The 6,103-nt window shown below is 43.9% G+C and overlaps 1 protein-coding gene across 5 annotated transcripts in view; it reads right to left on the bottom strand.

The window, feature by feature from the left end:
* The window catches only part of NRG4 (neuregulin 4), a 49,657-nt gene that overhangs the window by 26,102 nt on the left and 17,452 nt on the right, over window positions 1-6,103 (bottom strand). The gene's annotated exons all lie outside the window — the stretch shown is intronic.

Raw genomic sequence — 6,103 nt, 5'->3', positions numbered from 1 at the left:
GAGCGGCGTTACCCCCTCAGGGGAGGGGGCCGAGGGGCTGCGGGGCTCTGGGGGCACCTCCCGCACCGCAGCCCCCCGGCAGCGCCGCTCGGCAGGGCCCCCGCGCCCCCGGGCAACTCGTGCCGTGCGGGTCCCGGCCACAGACGGCCCCGGCGATGCCTGAGCGCGAAAGTCGCTTTTATTCTCCGTGCCGGCAAACCCACCCAACGTGTGGTGCCTCAGCAGTGCCTTCACCGAGAGCTCTCCACGTCTGTGAAGGTGCTGCAGCACTTCTTGGAAATCCCCCGTCCCGGAGCAGCATCATTGCTTGCCCCAACCAGAAAAGGAACTGTAGTTTCTTCTCTGAAGTTGAAATCCATTTAGAGTGCTCTTAACCAGGGAATTTTTGGTTTGCCTTACATAAAAATGTAATAAATGTGATAGGCCTTTTTTGTTATATTTGTAGAGGTGAAATCTAAATCGTGAGGATTGATGAGCTGTAACAAGACAGCATGTCACAGTAACTTTTCTTAAGGAGAATAGTCCGTGGGTATGCATGGTTTCTATGCTTCTTAGCTTGCTGAATGTACGGGAAAAGGTTCTGCTAAATGTGTCTCCAGCAGAATTTCTTGGTTCTTACATGTGGGTTTGAGAGCAAACCTGTCTACAAGGTCTGTGTTAAATAGAGTGCACACCTGACACCATTGTAACAGCTGCCAAAGATGGTACATGTGAAAGAAGTAAAGTGAGTAACGATGCAGGGGTGTTTACAGCTGTGAATGCTCATTCTCTGCCACGGCAGAGAAGGCTCATTTGTCTGAACACAGGGCTGCTGTCACAGGCACACAGTCAGAAATTGCTGCTTTGTGGAGTGACTGTTAGGAATCCTACTCTTTTTGCAAGAGTTATTGCTGGAATTTGCACAAAGAAAGGTAAGCAAACTGTGCTCTTTTAATGTGCTGTGTAACATTATTACCCAAGTGTGGATCGGGTGAGACAATACTGATGGTTATTTTTTGGTAGCTCCTGTGAAGATGCTGCAAGTTCCTGCAGGACACTTGTAAAAGGATTATTACTAACACAGTCACATTAGGTGGGGATTATAAATTAGACCATGCAATAGTAGCACATAAGTGCTCTGCAACGAGACACCCCAATTAACACTGTGCAGCAAGTATCTTATATGGGAAAAGCCATTCCTCGACGTGGAGAACAATGTCTGTATTGTGGGGCAGTCTCCTCTGTGCAGAGAAGGGGGGGAATACTTCTCAGTTACAGAGGATGTGGAAAAAGAAGCAAGTGTGTCCTTCTTCAAACGTGTTGTGGTTCCTAAATGCAGGAAGAGTGTGCTTGCAGTCAGGGAAGGGACTGTGTGAACCAAGAGCCCATTCCCGAAGCACTTCGTACTCATTCCTCTATGTTTCTGAACAAAGTGGAGTTTTTGCAGCTCTCTCCTGATGCTACCCATTGGATTGCAAAACTGACTCGTTCAGTGCAAGGTGGGGATTTTGCCTGAAGGGCGAAAAGAGGTGGAAGTTGCACACAAAGTTAGATGTGGTTAGCAGGTAGTAATTGTGCTAAAGACACCAGTGGACAAAGAGAACAGGTAGCAAGAGTACACATCAGCTATTTCAGCTTCAGAACTGGAGCAGTAGGTGAGATAAAGATCTCGACTCCAACTGGTGTATGAAAAGGTCAGTAAGAAAATTAAGATGTGAGCTATGTATGCTTGCAGTGTGAGTACCAGTGCAAGCCTGCTACTCCGCTCAGATATTTTCAGATTGTGACTGACAGCATAAATGCAGAACGTAGCACGCAGTGGAGCTGTTTTCCCTGTCACTGTGTCTGTTCCCAAAGGTTAGTTGGGTGTAGGCATGATTACAGCTCTGAAGGTGCCCTGTCCAAGATGCTCACTACACTTCCCCTCTCCCGGCCCCCAGTACTGTTGTGCTGTTACTGCAGTTTGGGGTCAGTGGTGACTCCCCAAACTCTGGGTCCCTGGCAGCTGCTGTTCCGCCTCTCGTGGTCTCTGTGCTGCGGAGTCTGACTCTGCAGTGATGTTGCATCACTTTGGGCACAGAGGGACAGGACTCACAAAACCCCCAGCACGATGAAGCCCATGGTTCCAGTGTTGGAACACGGGATTATGTCCCAATCAGGAGGAACTGCATTGCCCTTCGAGATCCTGACATGACTAAAATTTACCTATATCATCAGTATCTGTTTAAATTAGTTGCATTACCTGGCAGTAGCACAACAATTAATTGAATTGTCCTATGCAGTATAAAACTATCTGCATACTCTATCAGAGCAACAAACGAGGTGTTATTTCTATATAGTGGTGCTGAGCTAATCTGCTTCCTGGACAATGGGATTACCTAACAGTCAAAATACTTAATCCTTACGAACACTGCAGAACCAATATTGACACAGGAGAGTGAGCTGGAGTCTTTTCTGCTGCATGTATTATCATCAGAAGTGTCAAGTATATGCTATTTGAAGAATCATCATTGCTAGTTGGTATATGAGAGGAAGACTGAGGTTTGATTCCTACTTTTCCTCTCCTCACTGGTTCTAGAGTGATACTGTGCACTGGTGAAACATGTTTGCCAGGCTCATTTTGGCTTTCATAATATGAGGGGTAAGTCTGGAATCTGCGGTGTTGGAAAATGAAGAGTTTGGGCTTTTTTGACTTGGAAAAAATTTCTGAGCTCTGACAGTACTTTTGGGAGTGTCTTTGTAGTATAGGTGGACATGAGCATACTTGTTGAAACGCTGTCTTCAAGAGAAAAATGGTTAAAGTTGGTTTCTGTGGGGTAGAACGTGGCTGTTGTTCATTCTTTGGCTCTAGAGGTTCCTGCCCAAGGTGAATCAAAGCCTTTCTTCCACCAGATTCTTGGGTGGTGCATTGTGGGCAGCAGCTGGGTGAAGGTGGCAGGGTTACTTCAGCCTCTGTCATAGTTCAGCCCACCTGTTTGCTGGGCTTAGGATTTGGTGTGACAGCTGCGATGTGTTAGGGTTTAATTCTTAATTTAGTTATGAGTTCCCAGTGAGCTGTTACCTCCATACAATCCTGTTGAAATTGCTGTTTTTGCATGAGGAGAGTGAAGACAGGCCTTCTTGTAAACTCAAGCAGCAATGGAGGTTTTCTAATCACACTTTTGTCTTTGACTAAGCATTATAAAATACAGTATCAGCTTATCCCTTGTTTTATTCAAAATAATAATATTTTCAGCATGAACAGGTTCTCCCTGTCTCATTTTCATTCTTTCATTTTATCTTGTCTAGGGTTCATTGTTTCTTTGATGTGTTTCAACTAAAATTTCTTTGTGGCAATTATTGTGTCTTTCCTTGCATCCTGTAAAGCCCCACGTGCCCCTGTGGCATTACACACAAATGAAACCACATTTGAAATGTATGTTCAAATACACTGGTGCAAAGTCAGGCTTGTAAGTCAGCAGATGTTTGATTAAGAGTTCTGCAGATACAGTTCTGTGTTGTGAGCCACCCTGGTATCAGAGAGCCAACAGTTTTCAGGAAAAATAGTGTGTGATCCTAACAGTTAAGAAGAGGATTAATGCAAATGGAGCAAAAGGCATATGCTGTTCTAAGCATGCTGCTTCCTAATTTTCAAGAGCTTTGATTTCAACCCAAGTAACCTTCTTGCAAATTAGTTTCTCCCACAGAACCTCTTGGTATTGTGAGGTTTAGTCCCCTTTTTTTTTTTTTTGGTTTTGCTTTTTCTTTTTAATGATGTTACCTGGAGGTATAAACTTCCCCTGTTGACCTTAAAAAAATCCCTAAATGGAATTTGAGCCTTCAGTGGTGATTTCTAATTCAGGTAATTGCCTTACTTGGTAAGGTTGTTATTTGATGAATGAGGGAAGGACTTCTGGGTTGTGTGTTCTGTCTGGGAAAATAAAGAGTGAAGTGTGACCTCTTCCATCCTTCTTTCTGTCCTGCCACTCTGCTTCTCAGCTTCAGCACCCTGCCTGCCTCTGTTCTCTCCAAGGTACAGGTGCCCAGCCTTTGTGGACAAGGGAGTTCATGCCCATTTGGGTTCTTTTTTGGTTTTTTTGAGAGGCCACCAAACACTAGATTAAAAAAAGCAAGCAGGCATAGGAAAACAGTTCAGTTTAACTTGAATGGATTGCCATGAGACAGAGAGCATCTCTGCTGTTCCAGGGAACTTCAAAGGCTGCCTGCAGACGAGGCAAGTGTCAGAGCTTCTCAAAAAAGTTGTGAAAGTCTTTGTAGTGGAAAGTGTTATGTGTCTGATATCTAAGTGTGCCTACCAGCTTTTTCCACTAATAGAAAATGAAAATTCATGTCTAAAAATAGCAAAATGCAAGTTTTATTGAAGTTGGTGAGACTTTTGCGATTGAATTATTTTGTCATTTTGCCTTCAATGCTTTTGTTCAAGTCTGTCAAATAATTTCTTATAGAAAAGCACACCATTTGGACTACCAGTCAGTTTAGCTGATGGCACAAATGTAAAGAAAGCCCTTCTTAAAATGAACTAAAGAGCTCCTGTCTGTAGTAATTAAAGTTAGCAAACATACAGGATGTAAACATGAGGCATGTGGTGTGTCTCAGCAAGCAGTCCATAATTTTTCTCTGTATATAATAGCTGCCTGAATTTTACAACCCACATAGAGTAAATAATTACATTCTTATCTGGAATGATAAAACTAGACAGCTTTGAAAACAACTTTTTAGCGGGAAAGTGAGATATGGGTCAAGGTTCACATGTTACTTGCACAAGTGTATAAAAAAAAATCAATCTCAAAGATTTTCCTTGCAGATATTTGCTGTTTTTCTTGTTACCAGCTGCCACCTCCAGAAATCTGAATGCTCTTTTTGTTTTGTTTTTTCTTTTTTCCTAAGAAGAAGGACTTTCAGAGCAGGGGCAGTAGTGTAGTTGAATAGATATGTTTAACTTGGAAAGGTGTTATTTTTAGAACTGGCTCAAAAGGGCAGGTACTCCTTAGAGACATTATAATATGGCCAGATCGCTCCAGCTAAAGAGCAACACAAGACGTGGGCAGCATCAAGGTTTGCCTAAAAGTTTTTGACATGTGTTATCTCTGGGCCAAAAAAGAAAAGTGGAGAGGAGGCTGCAGAGTGGGCAGAGTTTCTGAGCCTCTGGGCTGCACTGGGGAGAGTTCCAGCTTGCAGAGGGATGGTGTTCCCATCACTGTGTCAGGGCCGAGGTGGGGCTGGTTCTTCTCCTCCTGCTTGTGCAATGGCTCTCCTTAGGAAAGCAGCACTGCTGGCTGTGGCACAGCAAGGGACCTGCCTGGCAGGGACCGTGCTGGAGGCAGCAGCTGCCCCTCCTGGTTGCCTCATTGCCTCCCGGGAATTTGGATCCGAAGGTGCAAGGGGCGGAGGAGTTCGAGCGTGCTCCTGGTAGGAAAGGGTGTGTGCATGAATTAATGGGCACGCTGCAGAGAGATTTTTCTCCCTGCTCTCTGTTTTTTTTTTTTCTGATTCACATTTGCTCACTTTTCCACCTCTGAGCAAAGGGGAGCATATGGCAGTGTGCTGTCCATCTGGTTGCCACTTACTGTGAAATCACTGTGCAGGGAAATTTGGCCCCATCTTGAGTTTCTTAGGTAGGTAAAACTGTTACTAGAATGACAGCTGAAGTGCTTATTCTGCACTGCAAATGGGAATTAAGCACAGAACGAACACAAATGGTGCTTTCTGAATGTTTTCAGTCTTCTACATTAACAAAATACTTGTGCTAGTCTAGTATTTGAAGCTAAACAGACTGGGATCCTCATTGTGAGCAGTAGACTGTTCAAGTATGGATAAAAGACAAGTCCTGTCCCAGAGGATTTGCAATCTAAATACATTTTAATAAGAGCATTGTGAATGGTGATAGATGCTTAGGAAAGCCTTAGTTATATAGATAATACTGGATGTGTGTCAGAAAAAAAATCCCGTTGACATTTTTGCCTCCCAGCACAAGCTTGTCACAGCCTCTCTAAATGCACAGCAGATGTTAATTCAGGTCTTGTGCATTTTGGGTCTATCCAGGTATTTCTGTTTACCTGAATATCAAGGATCAACACTGGCAAAGAGAAGTCTTATTGTCTTTGGCACCATGAGCATGTGTACA

This window comes from Corapipo altera, unplaced genomic scaffold (genome assembly GCF_003945725.1).
Source record: "Corapipo altera isolate COAL_440 unplaced genomic scaffold, ASM394572v1 308, whole genome shotgun sequence".
NCBI classification, from domain to species: domain Eukaryota; kingdom Metazoa; phylum Chordata; class Aves; order Passeriformes; family Pipridae; genus Corapipo; species Corapipo altera.
Note: the sequence above shows the minus strand (reverse complement) of the source record. Positions and strands in the feature narration are given on the sequence as shown.